The sequence below is a fragment of the Thunnus thynnus genome, chromosome 1, assembly GCF_963924715.1.
Source record: "Thunnus thynnus chromosome 1, fThuThy2.1, whole genome shotgun sequence".
Taxonomy (NCBI): Eukaryota; Metazoa; Chordata; class Actinopteri; order Scombriformes; family Scombridae; genus Thunnus; species Thunnus thynnus.
Genome location: NC_089517.1, coordinates 41,383,657 through 41,402,509, shown reverse-complemented (window position 1 = coordinate 41,402,509; position 18,853 = coordinate 41,383,657).

Sequence of the window (18,853 nt, the reverse complement as noted above, 5' to 3'; positions counted from 1 at the left end):
TCAGAGTCTGCAGATTTATCAACATATCAGTCCTGCTGCCCTCAGATGCTGCAGGGATTTAAGGAACTGAAGGAAAAGCTTTTTATAAAGTATAAACAGTTGTGGACAACACTCAAAATCACCCACATTCATTTATAGATAACTGCAGACTGATTTGCTGACTTAACTGCTTTAAGTACCTTATTTATCATATGTTATTTTCTGTGCTGATTTTGGTACTTATTGAAATAAATTTATTGTTTAAGCATTAATACGTTGCAGCACGTCTGCAGCAAGTATTTAGTTTGAAACAGTGTTGAATACTGTATGTGATGCTCACAAAAACAAAGGGTTTTTATGAAGATGACATGACTGCAGCTTTCCACTATAGTCATATGTCATTGTTCCAATGAGCAACAACTTAAATTTTTGAACTTTGAGTGCAAAATTAAGTTATTTGTCAAAAAATATTTGGCGAACAGTGTGGCTATTCAACATTGTAAGGAAATGACTCAAAAAACATCTTAAAAATGCCAAAATAGACTGGAGGGGGGCTTTAAGGGTAACAAGGTCTTGTTAATGTGCTGTCTGCCAAAGGTTTCATTGGTGTGAATGCTGGAAAACATTCACAACATATGTTATTCTTTATTGTGCGAGAGCTGCAAAGCAGCTTGCACACTGTTATGGTAAATGGTAAATGGACTGTACTTGTATAGCGCCTTTCTGGTCTTCCGACCACTCAAAGCGCTTTTTACACTACGAATCACATTCACCCATTCACACACATTCATATACTGAATGGATACAGGGGCTACCATGCAAGGTCCCAACCTGCCCATCAGAGGAAATCTAATCATTCACACACATTCACACATTGATGGCACAGCCATCAGGAGCAGTTTGGGGTTAAGTATCTTGCCCATGGACACATCGACATGCAGACTGAAGGAGCCGGGAACCGAATCACTGGTCTTCTGATTAGTGGATGACCCGCCTACCTCCTGAGCCACAGCCATTATCTTTGCTCTTTATTGTGTGATTGCTTTCCGCAAAACATTAAAATTTATAATGGCAGTCTATGGGAGGAAATGTCCAGCTGAGTTGGAGCCTTTGTCACTTTGACACTCAACTGCTCGGACGTCCCTTATTCTACAGTCACCATTCGAACTATAAAATGTTCACAAAACTTTGAATTTTCAAAGTTATCAGATTGTTTAGTGATATCTTTTATAGTTTTTCAGCAATTTAAGCCAAAAGTCGGGTTTTACAGACGTTGTCAGGTCTCACCAGTGTGTCATGTGATCAGGCACAGTGGAGAGCACAGATATTATTAGACCAGAAAAGATTTTTTAAACAGCTCTCACTCTCACAATTTTAACTCCTCAAGCACATGTTTGCCTCAGTACGTTGCCACAAGCCTCCTCTCTCTCAAAATGTAAGTATATTTCACATAGGACTTATAGTTTTTGAGATCTAAACCTTAATTGATACAGAGTCCCTGTCATGTTCTCATTGACTGCAATACAGCCTGCAGGATGTGTGTCTCCTCTCACTCCAGTTTCTTAAAATTACAGATTCTCTCTTCCTTCAAACACTTTTTACACATATCATTCATTCTCATGGTAAATTAGTCTTGCTTTCACTCATGAAATCTGTGGGCTCCAAGCTCTAGTTTGAGAAAAATGTACATTGATTGTGAGTTCGAACCCTGCTTAGGGCAGAACTCAGCAGAGTTGAAGGTGAAAAACTGCAGATGCCAGTAGGTGTTCTCAATCTGCTTATTGAGACTGTAACTGATCAATTTCATGCAATTGAAAGACTAACGACCAAAATCTGACCTGGTTTTGTTAGCATTCCTGACTTATACACATAAGGGTGTAGGTTCAATTCCACCTGTAGCTGATTTTACTGTTGGTAGATTTTTCAATAGAATTCAGCTTCCAGTAATGCAATCTAAATCAGCTTTCAGCAATCATACACAACTCATTCTTTGCCATGAAATACAATGTTGTTTTTGAGGGGCAAGGGATAGTTCGACAGTCACAAAACTTGACACGCATGTCTGGAGTGAAACCAGTTAAAATTCTGTATAAGTCACTGGCATTGGCATGGCAAAATGGTTCAAGCTCCCCCTTGAAAATTTCAAAATTGAAGCCCCGTCTTCCAGATTAACTTAGAAAAACAATATTCACAGGGCCTATGTATCATGTCCAGACGCACAAAAAAGCCTCTCGGAGCCATATGCTAAATCCAACAGGAAGTCAGCCATTTTGAATAAACTATGCAATTTTTGCTCTGTTTTTGCCATTTGCAGGCGTTATATTTTAACAAACTCCTCCTACAAATTTGAACCGACCTACTTCAAACTTGGTTAGCTTCATCGTAAAAACCTTTACGATGAAAACTTATCAAAATCATGAGCTTTCGTCGAATGCCTCTGGTGTGGCATGCTGGTCAATTTCCATGTCTCGTTGTGGAACAGGAAATTGTTGTAACTCCAATGGACTTTGTCCATGCTGCCCCAAATTTCACAAACTTGATTGGAGTCCAGATCTTAACACATCTACATGTCAATATTGAGTCACAGTCATAGTGCCACCTACTGGCAACAGGAAGTCAGCGCTATGTGACAAACTACATCTGATCTACATGGAATTTACAAGGTGTGGTCTACACAAGACATATGGCAAATTGACATATAATTAGTGGGTGCTCTCTAGCACCACATAGTGGACACAGGAAGTGGTATTTAACTCCTTCGTGCAACATCAGATATTCATAACACTGCATATGCATGTCAGGTGACCTTCACTCAATGTATCTCTGAATGAATGAAGCACTTGTGTAGCACTGTCTGCTGGCAACAGGAAGCAAGCCTTATGTGACAAACTTCCTTTGATTTACATGAAATTTCAAGTGTGTGTTGTTACGGACTAGTCAAGTCTAGGGGATTCAGTGTTAAGAACCGATACTAGTCCTAACCTGGAGGGTGTAGAAAAGGAGAAAAACGTGGAAGGACACAGAGGAAGACGGACTGGTTTCCAATATTAGAGAGACAGTCGGGAGGTGGGTACTGTTTTTTAGGGGCAAGGGATGATTCTACAGTCACGAAACTTGACACATATGTCTGTAGTGACACCAGTTAAAATCCTGTATAGGTCATTTGCATGGGCGTGGCAAAATGGTTCAACAGCACCCCCTTGAAAATTTGAAAATTGAAGCCCCGCTTTCCAGATTAACGTAGAAAAATGAAATTCAAAGGACATATGTATCATGTCCAGACGCACAAAGAAGCCTTTGGAGCCATACTGTAAGTCCGACGGGACGTTGAACATCTTGGAAAAAATGGTCAATGTTCACGTTTTTTTGGCCATTTTGCATACCTTGTATTTTATCGAACTCATCCTACAGAATTCACCATAAATAAAATCAGTGTGTATCATCTAGACTAGTTTATGATCAAAAGTTATCAAAAGATTATCAAAATTTGTTATCAAAAGATAACGCTGAGGCGTGTGGCTGTGGCGTGGCGTTGAGTTTTTATGTTTCGCCCTTACAGAGGAAATTGCCATACCTTTAGTGTACATGGTCGGATCTGCCTCAAACTTTGCATGTTTGATAACAGTCCAGGCCTGATGACATCTACATGCCAATATTCAGTCAGTAATGCAAATTGGCTGAATAGCGCCCCCTAAGAAATTTCAACAAAGCTCGAGTCTGAAGACAGAAGAGTCATGGCACACAACAATTGCAGGAAAAGCACTTTCACTGCTATTCCACTCAAACTAGTCATTTTTCATCCGATTTGAGCCAGACTCATCCCAAATCACTGATTCTACTAGCAGAGTCATGGCACACAAAACATATGTTCTTTTTATGTGTTTATAGCATTTTCACTGCTATTCCACACAAACTAGTCATTTTTCATCCAATTTGAGCAAGACACGTCTCAAATCACTGATTCTGCTCTGCACACACAACATACGTTTTTTTTTATGTGTTTCTAGCATTTTCACTGCTATTCCACACAAACTAGTCATTTTTTAACTGATTTGAGCCAGACCCATCCCAAATCACTGATTCTACTCTGCACACACAACATATGTTCTTTTTATGTGTTTCTAGCATCTTCATTGCAATTCCACACAAACTAGTCATTTTTCATCCGATTTGAGCCAGACTCATCCCAAATCACTGATTCCACTCTGCACACACAACATATGTTCTTTTTATGTGTTTCTAGCATCTTCATTGCAATTCCACTCAAACTAGTCATTTTTCATCCGATTTGAGCCAGACTCATTCCAAATCACTGATTCTACTAACAGAGTCATGGCACACACAACAGTTGCAGGAAAAGCACTTTCACTGCTATTCCACACAAACTAGTCATTTTTCATCCGATTTGAGCCAGACTCATCCCAAATCACTGATTCTACTAGCAGAGTCATGGCACACACAACAGTTGCAGGAAAAGCACTTTCACTGTTATTCCACTCAAACTAGTCATCTTTCATCTGATTTGAGCCAGACTCATCCCAAATCACTGATTCTACTCTGCACACACATCATATGTTCTTTTTATGTATTTTTAGCATTTTCACTGCTATTCCACTCAAACTAGTCATTTTTCATCCGATTTGAGCCAGACTCATCCCAAATCACTGATTCTACTAGGAGAGTCATGACACACACAACATATGTTCTTTTTATGTATTTCCAGTATTTTAACTGCTATTCCACACAAACTAGTCATTTTTTAACTGATTTGAGCCAGACTCATCCCAAATCACTGATTCTACTCTGCACACATATGTTTTTTTATGTGTTTCTAGCATCTTCATTGCAATTCCACACAAACTAGTCATTTTTCATCCGATTTGAGCCAGACTCATCCCAAATCACTGATTCTACTCTGCACACACATCATATGTTCTTTTTATGTGTTTCTAGCATTTTCACTGCTATTCCACACAAACTAGTCATTTTTTTAACTGATTTGAGCCAGACTCATCCCAAATCACTGATTCTACTCTGCACACACAACATATGTTCTTTTTATGTGTTTCTAGCATTTTCACTGCTATTGCACTCAAACAAGTCATTTTTCGTCCGATTTGAGCCAGACTCATCCCAAATCACTGATTCTACTAGCAGAGTCATGACACACATAACATATGTTATTTTTATGTGTTTCTAGTATTCTCACTGCTATTCTACACAAACTAGTCATTTTTTAACTGATTTGAGCCAGACTCATCCCAAATCACTGATTCTAGTAGCAAAGTCATGGCACACACAACAGTTGCAGGAAAAGTACTTTCACTGCTATTCCACTCAAACTACTCATTTTTCATCCGATTTGAGCCAGACTCATCCCAAATCACTGATTCTACTAGCAGAGTCATGGCACACACAACAGTTGAAGGGAAAGCACTTTCACTGCTATACCACACAAACTAGTCATTTCTCATCCGATTTGAGTCAGACTCATCTAAAATCACTGATTCTGCTCTGCACACACAACATATGTTCTTTTTATGTGTTTTTAGTGTTTTCACTGCTATTCCACACAAACTAGTCATTTTTCATCCGATTTGAGCCAGACTCATCCCAAATCACTGATTCTACCAGGGGAGTCATGACACACACAACATATGTTCTTTTTATGTATTTCCAGTATTTTAACTGCTATTCCACACAAACTAGTCATTTTTCGTCCGAATTTAGCCAGACTCATCCCAAATCAATGATTCTAGTGGCAGAGTGATGGCACACACAACAGTTGCAGGAAAAGCAGTTTCACTGCTATTCCACTCAAACTAGTTATTTTTCATCTGATTTGAGCCAGACTCATCCCAAATCACTGATTCTACTAGGAGAGTCATGACACACACAACATATGTTTTTCTCATGTGTTTCTAGTATTTTCACTGCTATCCCACACAAACTAGTCATTTTTTAACTGATTTGAGCCAGACTCATCCCAAATCACTGATTCTGCTCTGCACACACAACATATGTTCTTTTTATGTGTTTCTAGCATTTTCACTGCTATTCCACTCAAACAAGTCATTCTTCGTCCGATTTGAGCCAGACTCATCCCAAATCACTGATTCTACTAGGAGAGTCATGACACACACAAAGTATGTTCTTTTCATACGTTTCTAGTATTTTAACTGCTATTCCAAACAAACTAGTCATTTTTCATCCGATTTGAGCCAGACTCATCCCAAATCACTGATTCTACTAGCAGAGTCATGGCACACAAACATATGTTCTTTTTATGTGTTTATAGCATTTTCACTGCTATTCCACACAAACTAGTCATTTTTCATCCAATTTGAGCAAGACACATCTCAAATCACTGATTCTGCTCTGCACACACAACATACGTTTTTTTTTATGTGTTTCTAGCATTTTCACTGCTATTCCACACAAACTAGTCACTTTTCATCCGATTTGAGCCAGACTCATCCCAAATCACTGATTCTACTAGGAGAGTCATGACACACACAACATATGTTGTCTTCATGTGTTTCTAACATTTTCACTGCTATTCCACACAAACTAGTCATTTTTTAACTGATTTGAGCCAGACTCATCCAAAACCATTGATTCTACTCTGCACACAACATGTGTTTTCTTTTTATGTGTTTCTAGCATTTTCACTGCTATTCCACTCAAACTAGTCATATTTCATCCGATTTGAGCCAGACTCATCCCAAATCACTGATTCCACTCTGCACACACAGCATATGTTCTTTTTATGTGTTTCTAGCATTTTCACTGCTATTCCACTCAAACTAGTCATTTTTCATCCGATTTGAGCCAGACTCATCCCAAATCACTGATTCTACTAGCAGAGTCATGGCACACAAAACATATGTTCTTTTTATGCGTTTATAGCATTTTCACTGCTATTCCACACAAACTAGTCATTTTTCATCCAATTTGAGCAAGACACATCTCAAATCACTGATTCTGCTCTGCACACACAACATACGTTTTTTTTATGTGTTTCTAGCATTTTCACTGATATTCCACACAAACTAGTCATTTTTCATCCGATTTGAGCCAGACTCATCCCAAATCACTGATTCTACTAGGAGAGTCATGACACACACAACATATGTTGTCTTCATGTGTTTCTAACATTTTCACTGCTATTCCACACAAACTAGTCATTTTTTAACTGATTTGAGCCAGACTCATCCCAAATCACTGATTCTACTCTGCACACAACATACGTTTTTTTTATGTGTTTCTAGCATTTTCACTGCTATTCCACACAAACTAGTCACTTTTCATCCGATTTGAGCGAGACTCATCCCAAATCACTGATTCTACTAGGAGAGTCATGACACACACAACATATGTTGTCTTCATGTGTTTCTAACATTTTCACTGCTATTCCACAAAAACTAGTCATTTTTTAACTGATTTGAGCCAGACTCATCCCAAATCACTGATTCCACTCTGCACACACAACATATATTCTTTTTATGTGTTTCTAGCATTTTCACTGCTATTCCACTCAAACTAGTCATTTTTCATCCGATTTGAGCCAGACTCATCCCAAATCACTGATTCTACTAGCAGAGTCATGGCACACAAAACATATGTTCTTTTTATGTGTTTATAGCATTTTCACTGCTATTCCACACAAACTAGTCATTTTTCATCCAATTTGAGCAAAACACATCTCAAATCACTGATTCTGCTCTGCACACACAACATACGTTTTTTTTATGTGTTTCTAGCATTTTCACTGCTATTCCACACAAACTAGTCACTTTTCATCCGATTTGAGCCAGACTCATCCCAAATCACTGATTCTACTAGGAGAGTCATGACACACACAACATATGTTGTCTTCATGTGTTTCTAGCATTTTCACTGCTATTCCACACAAACTAGTCATTTTTCATCCGATTTGAGCCAGACTCATCCCAAATCACTGATTCTACTAGGAGAGTCATGACACACACAACATATGTTGTCTTCATGTGGAATATGACAAAAAGTGACTGGTATGTGTCCAATAACACTGAAATTGATGGAAACATATGAAAATGCATATACTGTGTGTGCCGTGACTCTGCTAGCAGAAACAAGCATTAGGTGTGAGTATGGATCGAATATGACGAAAAGTGACTGGTATGTGTCCAATAACACTGAAATTGTTGGAAACATATGAAAATGCATATACTGTGTGTGCCGTGACTCTGCTAGTAGAACAAAGCATTAGGTGTGAGTATGGATCGAATATGACGAAAAGTGACTGGTATGTGTCCTATAACACTGAAATTCATGGAAACATATGAAAATGCATATACTGTGTGTGCCGTGACTCTGCTAGCAGAACAAAGCATTAGGTGTGAGTATGGATGGAATATGACGAAAAGTGACTGGTATGTGTCCGATAACACTAGATTTGATAAAAACATATGAAAATGCATATACTGTGTGTACCCTCACTCTGCTAGCAGAACCAAGCATTAGGTGTGAGTATGGATCGAATATGACGAAAAGTGACTGGTATGTGTCTGATAACACTGAAATTGAAAGAAACATATGAAAATGCATGTACTGTGTGTGCCGTAACTCTGCTACTACAACAGAGCGTTTTGGACGAGTCTGCATCGATTCTGATGAAAAGTGACTATTTTGTGTCTGATAACACTGAAATTGATAGAAACACATGAAAATGCATATACTGTGTGTGCCGTGACTCTGCTAGCAGCACCAAGCATTAGGTGTGAGTATGGATCGAATATGACGAAAAGTGACTGGTATATGTCCGATAACACTGAAATTGAAAGAAACATATGAAAATGCATGTACTGTGTGTGCCATGACTCTGCTAGCAGAACAAAGCATTAGGTGTGAGTATGGATGGAATATGACGAAACGTGACTGGTATGTGTCCGATAACACTAGATTTGATAAAAACATATGAAAATGCATATACTGTGTGTACCCTCACTCTGCTAGCAGAACCAAGCATTAGGTGTGAGTATGGATCGAATATGACGAAAAGTGACTGGTATGTGTCCGATAACACTGAAATTGAAAGAAACATATGAAAATGCATGTACTGTGTGTGCCGTAACTCTGCTTCTACAACAGAGCGTTTTGGACGAGTCTGCATCGATTCTGATGAAAAGTGACTATTTTGTGTCCGATAACACTGAAATTGATAGAAACACATGAAAATGCATATACTGTGTGTGCCGTGACTCTGCTAGCAGCACCAAGCATTAGTTGTGAGTATGGATCGAATATAACGAAAAGTGACTGGTATGTGTCCGATAACACTGAAATTGAAAGAAACATATGAAAATGCATGTACTCTGTGTGCCGTAACTTTGCTACTACAACAGAGCATTTTGCACGAGTCTGCATCGATTCTGATGAAAAGTGACTATTTTGTGTCCGATAACACTGAAATTGATAGAAACACATGAAAATGCATATACTGTGTGTGACTTCACTCTGCTTGCAGAACCAAGCATTAGGTGTGAGTATGGATCGAATATGACGAAAAGTGACTGGTATGTTTCCGATAACACTGAAATTGATGGAAACATATGAAAATGCATATACTGTGTGTGCCGTGACTCTGCTAGCACCACCAAGCATTAGGTTTGAGTATGGATCGAATATAACGAAAAGTGACTGGTATGTGTCCGATAACACTGAAATTGAAAGAAACATATGAAAATGCATGTACTGTGTGTGCCGTAACTTTGCTACTAAAACAGAGCATTTTGCACGAGTCTGCATCGATTCTGATGAAAAGTGACTATTTTGTGTCCGATAACACTGAAATTGATAGAAACACATGAAAATGCATATACTGTGTGTGACTTCACTCTGCTTGCAGAACCAAGCATTAGGTGTGAGTATGGATCGAATATGACGAAAAGTGACTGGTATGTGTCCAATAACACTGAAATTGTTGGAAACATATGAAAATGCATATACTGTGTGTGCCGTGACTCTGCTAGCAGAACAAAGCATTAGGTGTGAGTATGGATCGAATATGACGAAAAGTGACTGGTATGTGTCCGATAACACTGAAATTCATGGAAACCTATGAAAATGCATATACTGTGTGTGCCGTAACTCTGCTACTACAACAGAGCGTTTTGGACGAGTCTGCATCGATTCTGATGAAAAGTGACTATTTTGTGTCTGATAACACTGAAATTGATAGAAACACATGAAAATGCATATACTGTGTGTGCCGTGACTCTGCTAGCAGCACCAAGCATTAGGTGTGAGTATGGATCGAATATGACGAAAAGTGACTGGTATATGTCCGATAACACTGAAATTGAAAGAAACATATGAAAATGCATGTACTGTGTGTGCCGTGACTCTGCTAGCAGAACAAAGCATTAGGTGTGAGTATGGATGGAATATGACGAAAAGTGACTGGTATGTGTCCGATAACACTGAAATTGAAAGAAACATATGAAAATGCATGTACTGTGTGTGCCGTAACTCTGCTACTACAACAGAGCGTTTTGGACGAGTCTGCATCAATTCTGATGAAAAGTGACTATTTTGTGTCCGATAACACTGAAATTGATAGAAACACATGAAAATGCATATACTGTGTGTGCCGTGACTCTGCTAGCAGCACCAAGCATTAGGTGTGAGTATGGATCGAATATAACGAAAAGTGACTGGTATGTGTCCGATAACACTGAAATTGAAAGAAACATATGAAAATGCATGTATTGTGTGTGCCGTAACTTTGCTATTACAACAGAGCATTTTGCACGAGTCTGCATCGATTCTGATGAAAAGTGACTATTTTGTGTCCGATAACACTGAAATTGATAGAAACACATGACAATGCATATACTGTGTGTGACTTCACTCTGCTTGCAGAACCAAGCATTAGGTGTGAGTATGGATCGAATATGACGAAAAGTGACTGGTATATGTCCGATAACACTGAAATTGAAAGAAACATATGAAAATGCATGTACTGTGTGTGCCGTAACTCTGCTACTACAACAGAGCATTTTGCACGAGTCTGCATCGATTCTGATGAAAAGTGACTATTTTGTGTCCGATAACACTGAAATTGATAGAAACACATGAAAATGCATATACTGTGTGTGACTTCACTCTGCTTGCAGAACCAAGCATTAGGTGTGAGTATGGATCGAATATGACGAAAAGTGACTGGTATATGTCCGATAACACTGAAATTGAAAGAAACATATGAAAATGCATGTACTGTGTGTGCCGTGACTCTGCTAGCAGAACAAAGCACTAGGTGTGAGTATGGATGGAATATGACGAAAAGTGACTGGTATGTGTCCGATAACACTAGATTTGATAAAAACATATGAAAATGCATATACTGTGTGTACCCTCACTCTGCTAGCAGAACCAAGCATTAGGTGTGAGTATGGATCGAATATGACGAAAAGTGACTGGTATGTGTCCGATAACACTGAAATTGAAAGAAACATATGAAAATGCATGTACTGTGTGTGCCGTAACTCTGCTACTACAACAGAGCGTTTTGGACGAGTCTGCATCGGTTCTGATGAAAAGTGACTATTTTGTGTCCGATAACACTGAAATTGATAGAAACACATGAAAATGCATATACTGTGTGTGCCGTGACTCTGCTAGCAGCACCAAGCATTAGGTGTGAGTATGGATCGAATATAACGAAAAGTGACTGGTATGTGTCCGATAACACTGAAATTGAAAGAAACATATGAAAATGCATGCATTGTGTGTGCCGTAACTTTGCTACTACAACAGAGCATTTTGCACGAGTCTGCATCGATTCTGATGAAAAGTGACTATTTTGTGTCCGATAACACTGAAATTGATAGAAACACATGAAAATGCATATACTGTGTGTGACTTCACTCTGCTTGCAGAACCAAGCATTAGGTGTGAGTATGGATCGAATATGACGAAAAGTGACTGGTATATGTCCGATAACACTGAAATTGAAAGAAACATATGAAAATGCATGTACTGTGTGTGCCGTAACTCTGCTACTACAACAGAGCATTTTGCACGAGTCTGCATCGATTCTGATGAAAAGTGACTATTTTGTGTCCGATAACACTGAAATTGATAGAAACACATGAAAATGCATATACTGTGTGTGACTTCACTCTACTTGCAGAACCAAGCATTAGGTGTGAGTATGGATCGAATATGACGAAAAGTGACTGGTATGTGTCCAATAACACTGAAATTGTTGGAAACATATGAAAATGCATATACTGTGTGTGCCGTGACTCTGCTAGCAGAACAAAGCATTAGGTGTGAGTATGGATCGAATATGACGAAAAGTGACTGGTATGTGTCCGATAACAATAGATTTGATAAAAACATATGAAAATGCATATACTGTGTGTGCCGTCACTCTGCTAGCAGAACCAAGCATTAGGTGTGAGTATGGATCGAATATGACGAAAAGTGACTGGTATGTGTCCGATAACACTGAAATTGAAAGAAACATATGAAAATGCATGTACTGTGTGTGCCGTAACTCTGCTACTACGACAGAGCGTTTTGGACGAGTCTGCATCGATTCTGATGAAAAGTGACTATTTTGTGTCTGATAACACTGAAATTGATAGAAACACATGAAAATGCATATACTGTGTGTGCCGTGACTCTGCTAGCAGCACCAAGCATTAGGTGTGAGTATGGATCGAATATGACGAAAAGTGACTGGTATATGTCCGATAACACTGAAATTGAAAGAAACATATGAAAATGCATGTACTGTGTGTGCCGTGACTCTGCTAGCAGAACAAAGCACTAGGTGTGAGTATGGATGGAATATGACGAAAAGTGACTGGTATGTGTCCGATAACACTAGATTTGATAAAAACATATGAAAATGCATATACTGTGTGTACCCTCACTCTGCTAGCAGAACCAAGCATTAGGTGTGAGTATGGATCGAATATGACGAAAAGTGACTGGTATGTGTCCGATAACACTGAAATTGAAAGAAACATATGAAAATGCATGTACTGTGTGTGCCGTAACTCTGCTACTACAACAGAGCGTTTTGGACGAGTCTGCATCGGTTCTGATGAAAAGTGACTATTTTGTGTCCGATAACACTGAAATTGATAGAAACACATGAAAATGCATATACTGTGTGTGCCGTGACTCTGCTAGCAGCACCAAGCATTAGGTGTGAGTATGGATCGAATATAACGAAAAGTGACTGGTATGTGTCCGATAACACTGAAATTGAAAGAAACATATGAAAATGCATGTATTGTGTGTGCCGTAACTTTGCTACTACAACAGAGCATTTTGCACGAGTCTGCATCGATTCTGATGAAAAGTGACTATTTTGTGTCCGATAACACTGAAATTGATAGAAACACATGAAAATGCATATACTGTGTGTGACTTCACTCTGCTTGCAGAACCAAGCATTAGGTGTGAGTATGGATCGAATATGACGAAAAGTGACTGGTATATGTCCGATAACACTGAAATTGAAAGAAACATATGAAAATGCATGTACTGTGTGTGCCGTAACTCTGCTACTACAACAGAGCATTTTGCACGAGTCTGCATCGATTCTGATGAAAAGTGACTATTTTGTGTCCGATAACACTGAAATTGATAGAAACACATGAAAATGCATATACTGTGTGTGACTTCACTCTACTTGCAGAACCAAGCATTAGGTGTGAGTATGGATCGAATATGACGAAAAGTGACTGATATGTGTCCAATAACACTGAAATTGTTGGAAACATATGAAAATGCATATACTGTGTGTGCCGTGACTCTGCTAGCAGAACAAAGCATTAGGTGTGAGTATGGATCAAATATGACGAAAAGTGACTGGTATGTGTCCGATAACACTAGATTTGATAAAAACATATGAAAATGCATATACTGTGTGTACCCTCACTCTGCTCGCAGAACCAAGCATTAGGTGTGAGTATGGATCGAATATGACGAAAAGTGACTGGTATGTGTCCGATAACACTGAAATTGAAAGAAACATATGAAAATGCATGTACTGTGTGTGCCGTAACTCTGCTAGCAGAACCAAGCATTAGGTGTGAGTCTGGATCGGATATGATGAAAAGTGACTAGTTTGTGTCTGATAACACTGAAATTGATAGAAAGACATGAAAATGCATATACGGTGTGTGCCTTCGCTCTGCTTGCAGAACCAAGCATTAGGTGTGAGTATGGATGGAATATGACGAAAAGTGATTGGTATGTGTCCAATAACACTGAAATTGATGGAAACATATGAAAATGCATATACTGTGTGTGCCGTGACTCTGCTAGCAGAACGAAGCATTAGGTGTGAGTATGGATCGAATATGACGAAAAGTGACTGGTATGTTTCCGATAACACTGAAATTGAAAGAAACATATGAAAATGCATATACTGTGTGTGCCGTGACTCTGCTAGCACCACCAAGCATTAGGTTTGAGTATGGATCGAATATAACGAAAAGTGACTGGTATGTGTCCGATAACACTGAAATTGAAAGAAACATATGAAAATGCATGTACTGTGTGTGCCGTAACTTTGCTACTACAACAGAGCATTTTGCACGAGTCTGCATCGATTCTGATGAAAAGTGACTATTTTGTGTCCGATAACACTGAAATTGATAGAAACACATGAAAATGCATATACTGTGTGTGACTTCACTCTGCTTGCAGAACCAAGCATTAGGTGTGAGTATGGATCGAATATGACGAAAAGTGACTGGTATGTGTCCAATAACACTGAAATTGTTGGAAACATATGAAAATGCATATACTGTGTGTGCCGTGACTCTGCTAGCAGAACAAAGCATTAGGTGTGAGTATGGATCGAATATGACGAAAAGTGACTGGTATGTGTCCGATAACACTGAAATTCATGGAAACATATGAAAATGCATATACTGTGTGTGCCGTGACTCTGCTATTAGAACCAAGCATTAGGTGTGAGTCTGGATCGGATATGATGAAAAGTGACTAGTTTGTGTCTGATAACACTGAAATTGATAGAAAGACATGAAAATGCATATACGGTGTGTGCCTTCGCTCTGCTTGCAGAACCAAGCATTAGGTGTGAGTATGGATGGAATATGACGAAAAGTGACTGGTATGTGTCCAATAACACTGAAATTGATGGAAACATATGAAAATGCATATACTGTGTGTGCCGTGACTCTGCTAGCAGAACGAAGCATTAGGTGTGAGTATGGATTGAATATGACGAAAAGTGACTGGTATGTGTCCGATAACACTGAAATTGATAAAAACATGTGAAAATGCATATACTGTGTGTGACTTCACTCTGCTTGCAGATCCAAGCATTAGGTGTGAGTCTGGATCGAATATGACGAAAAGTGACTGGTATGTGTCCGATAACACTGAAATCGAAAGAAACATATGAAAATGCATGTACTGTGTGTGCCGTAACTCTGCTACTACAACAGAGCATTTTGCACGAGTCTGCATCGATTATGATGAAAAGTGACTATTTTGTGTCCGATAACACTGAAATTGATAAAAACATGTGAAAATGCATATACTGTGTGTGACTTCACTCTGTTTGCAGCACCAAACATTAGGTGTGAGTCTGGATCGATTATAACGAAAAGTGACTGGTCCGATAACACTGAAATTGAAAGAAACATATGAAAATGCATGTACTGTGTGTGCCGTAACTCTGCTACTACAACAGAGCATTTTGCACGAGTCTGCATAGATTCTGATGAAAAGTGACTATTTTGTGTCCGATAACACTGAAATTGATAGAAACACATGAAAATGCATATACTGTGTGTGACTTCACTCTACTTGCAGAACCAAGCATTAGGTGTGAGTATGGATCGAATATGACGAAAAGTGACTGGTATGTGTCCAATAACACTGAAATTGTTGGAAACATATGAAAATGCATATACTGCGTGTGCCGTGACTCTGCTAGCAGAACAAAGCATTAGGTGTGAGTATGGATCGAATATGACGAAAAGTGACTGGTATGTGTCCGATAACACTAGATTTGATAAAAACATATGAAAATGCATATACTGTGTGTACCCTCACTCTGCTCGCAGAACCAAGCATTAGGTGTGAGTATGGATCGAATATGACGAAAAGTGACTGGTATGTGTCCGATAACACTGAAATTGAAAGAAACATATGAAAATGCATGTACTGTGTGTGCCGTAACTCTGCTAGCAGAACCAAGCATTAGGTGTGAGTCTGGATCGGATATGATGAAAAGTGACTAGTTTGTGTCTGATAACACTGAAATTGATAGAAAGACATGAAAATGCATATACGGTGTGTGCCTTCGCTCTGCTAGCAGCACCAAGCATTAGGTGTGAGTATGGATCGAATATGACGAAAAGTGACTGGTATATGTCCGATAACACTGAAATTGAAAGAAACATATGAAAATGCATGTACTGTGTGTGCCATAACTATGCTACTACAACAGAGCGTTTTGCACGAGTCTGCATCGATTCTGATGAAAAGTGACTATTTTGTGTCCGATAACACTGAAATTGATAGAAACACATGAAAATGCATATACTGTGTGTGACTTCACTCTGCTTGCAGAACCAAGCATTAGGTGTGAGTATGGATGGAATATGACGAAAAGTGACTGGTATGTGTCCAATAACACTGAAATTGATGGAAACATATGAAAATGCATATACTGTGTGTGCCGTGACTCTGCTAGAGGAACGAAGCATTAGGTGTGAGTATGGATTGAATATGACGAAAAGTGACTGGTATGTGTCCAATAACACTGAAATTGTTGGAAACATATGAAAATGCATATACTGCGTGTGCCGTGACTCTGCTAGCAGAACAAAGCATTAGGTGTGAGTATGGATCGAATATGACGAAAAGTGACTGGTATGTGTCCGATAACACTAGATTTGATAAAAACATATGAAAATGCATATACTGTGTGTACCCTCACTCTGCTCGCAGAACCAAGCATTAGGTGTGAGTATGGATCGAATATGACGAAAAGTGACTGGTATGTGTCCGATAACACTGAAATTGAAAGAAACATATGAAAATGCATGTACTGTGTGTGCCGTAACTCTGCTAGCAGAACCAAGCATTAGGTGTGAGTCTGGATCGGATATGATGAAAAGTGACTAGTTTGTGTCTGATAACACTGAAATTGATAGAAAGACATGAAAATGCATATACGGTGTGTGCCTTCGCTCTGCTAGCAGCACCAAGCATTAGGTGTGAGTATGGATCGAATATGACGAAAAGTGACTGGTATATGTCCGATAACACTGAAATTGAAAGAAACATATGAAAATGCATGTACTGTGTGTGCCATAACTCTGCTACTACAACAGAGCATTTTGCACGAGTCTGCATCGATTCTGATGAAAAGTGACTATTTTGTGTCCGATAACACTGAAATTGATAGAAACACATGAAAATGCATATACTGTGTGTGACTTCACTCTGCTTGCAGAACCAAGCATTAGGTGTGAGTATGGATCGAATATGACGAAAAGTGACTGGTATATGTCCGATAACACTGAAATTGAAAGAAACATATGAAAATGCATGTACTGTGTGTGCCGTAACTCTGCTACTACAACAGAGCATTTTGCACGAGTCTGCATCGATTCTGATGAAAAGTGACTATTTTGTGTCCGATAACACTGAAATTGATAGAAACACATGAAAATGCATATACTGTGTGTGACTTCACTCTACTTGCAGAACCAAGCATTAGGTGTGAGTATGGATCGAATATGACGAAAAGTGACTGGTATGTGTCCAATAACACTGAAATTGTTGGAAACATATGAAAATACATATACTGTGTGTGCCGTGACTCTGCTAGCAGAACAAAGCATTAGGTGTGAGTATGGATCAAATATGACGAAAAGTGACTGGTATGTGTCCGATAACACTAGATTTGATAAAAACATATGAAAATGCATATACTGTGTGTACCCTCACTCTGCTCGCAGAACCAAGCATTAGGTGTGAGTATGGATCGAATATGACGAAAAGTGACTGGTATGTGTCCGATAACACTGAAATTGAAAGAAACATATGAAAATGCATGTACTGTGTGTGCCGTAACTCTGCTAGCAGAACCAAGCATTAGGTGTGAGTCTGGATCGGATATGATGAAAAGTGACTAGTTTGTGTCTGATAACACTGAAATTGATAGAAAGACATGAAAATGCATATACGGTGTGTGCCTTCGCTCTGCTTGCAGAACCAAGCATTAGGTGTGAGTATGGATGGAATATGACGAAAAGTGATTGGTATGTGTCCAATAACACTGAAATTGATGGAAACATATGAAAATGCATATACTGTGTGTGCCGTGACTCTGCTAGCAGAACGAAGCATTAGGTGTGAGTATGGATCGAATATGACGAAAAGTGACTGGTATGTTTCCGATAACACTGAAATTGAAAGAAACATATGAAAATGCATATACTGTGTGTGCCGTGACTCTGCTAGCACCACCAAGCATTAGGTTTGAGTATGGATCGAATATAACGAAAAGTGACTGGTATGTGTCCGATAACACTGAAATTGAAAGAAACATATGAAAATGCATGTACTGTGTGTGCCGTAACTTTGCTACTACAACAGAGCATTTTGCACGAGTCTGCATCGATTCTGATGAAAAGTGACTATTTTGTGTCCGATAACACTGAAATTGATAGAAACACATGAAAATGCATATACTGTGTTTGACTTCACTCTGCTTGCAGAACCAAGCATTAGGTGTGAGTATGGATCGAATATGACGAAAAGTGACTGGTATGTGTCCAATAACACTGAAATTGTTGGAAACATATGAAAATGCATATAC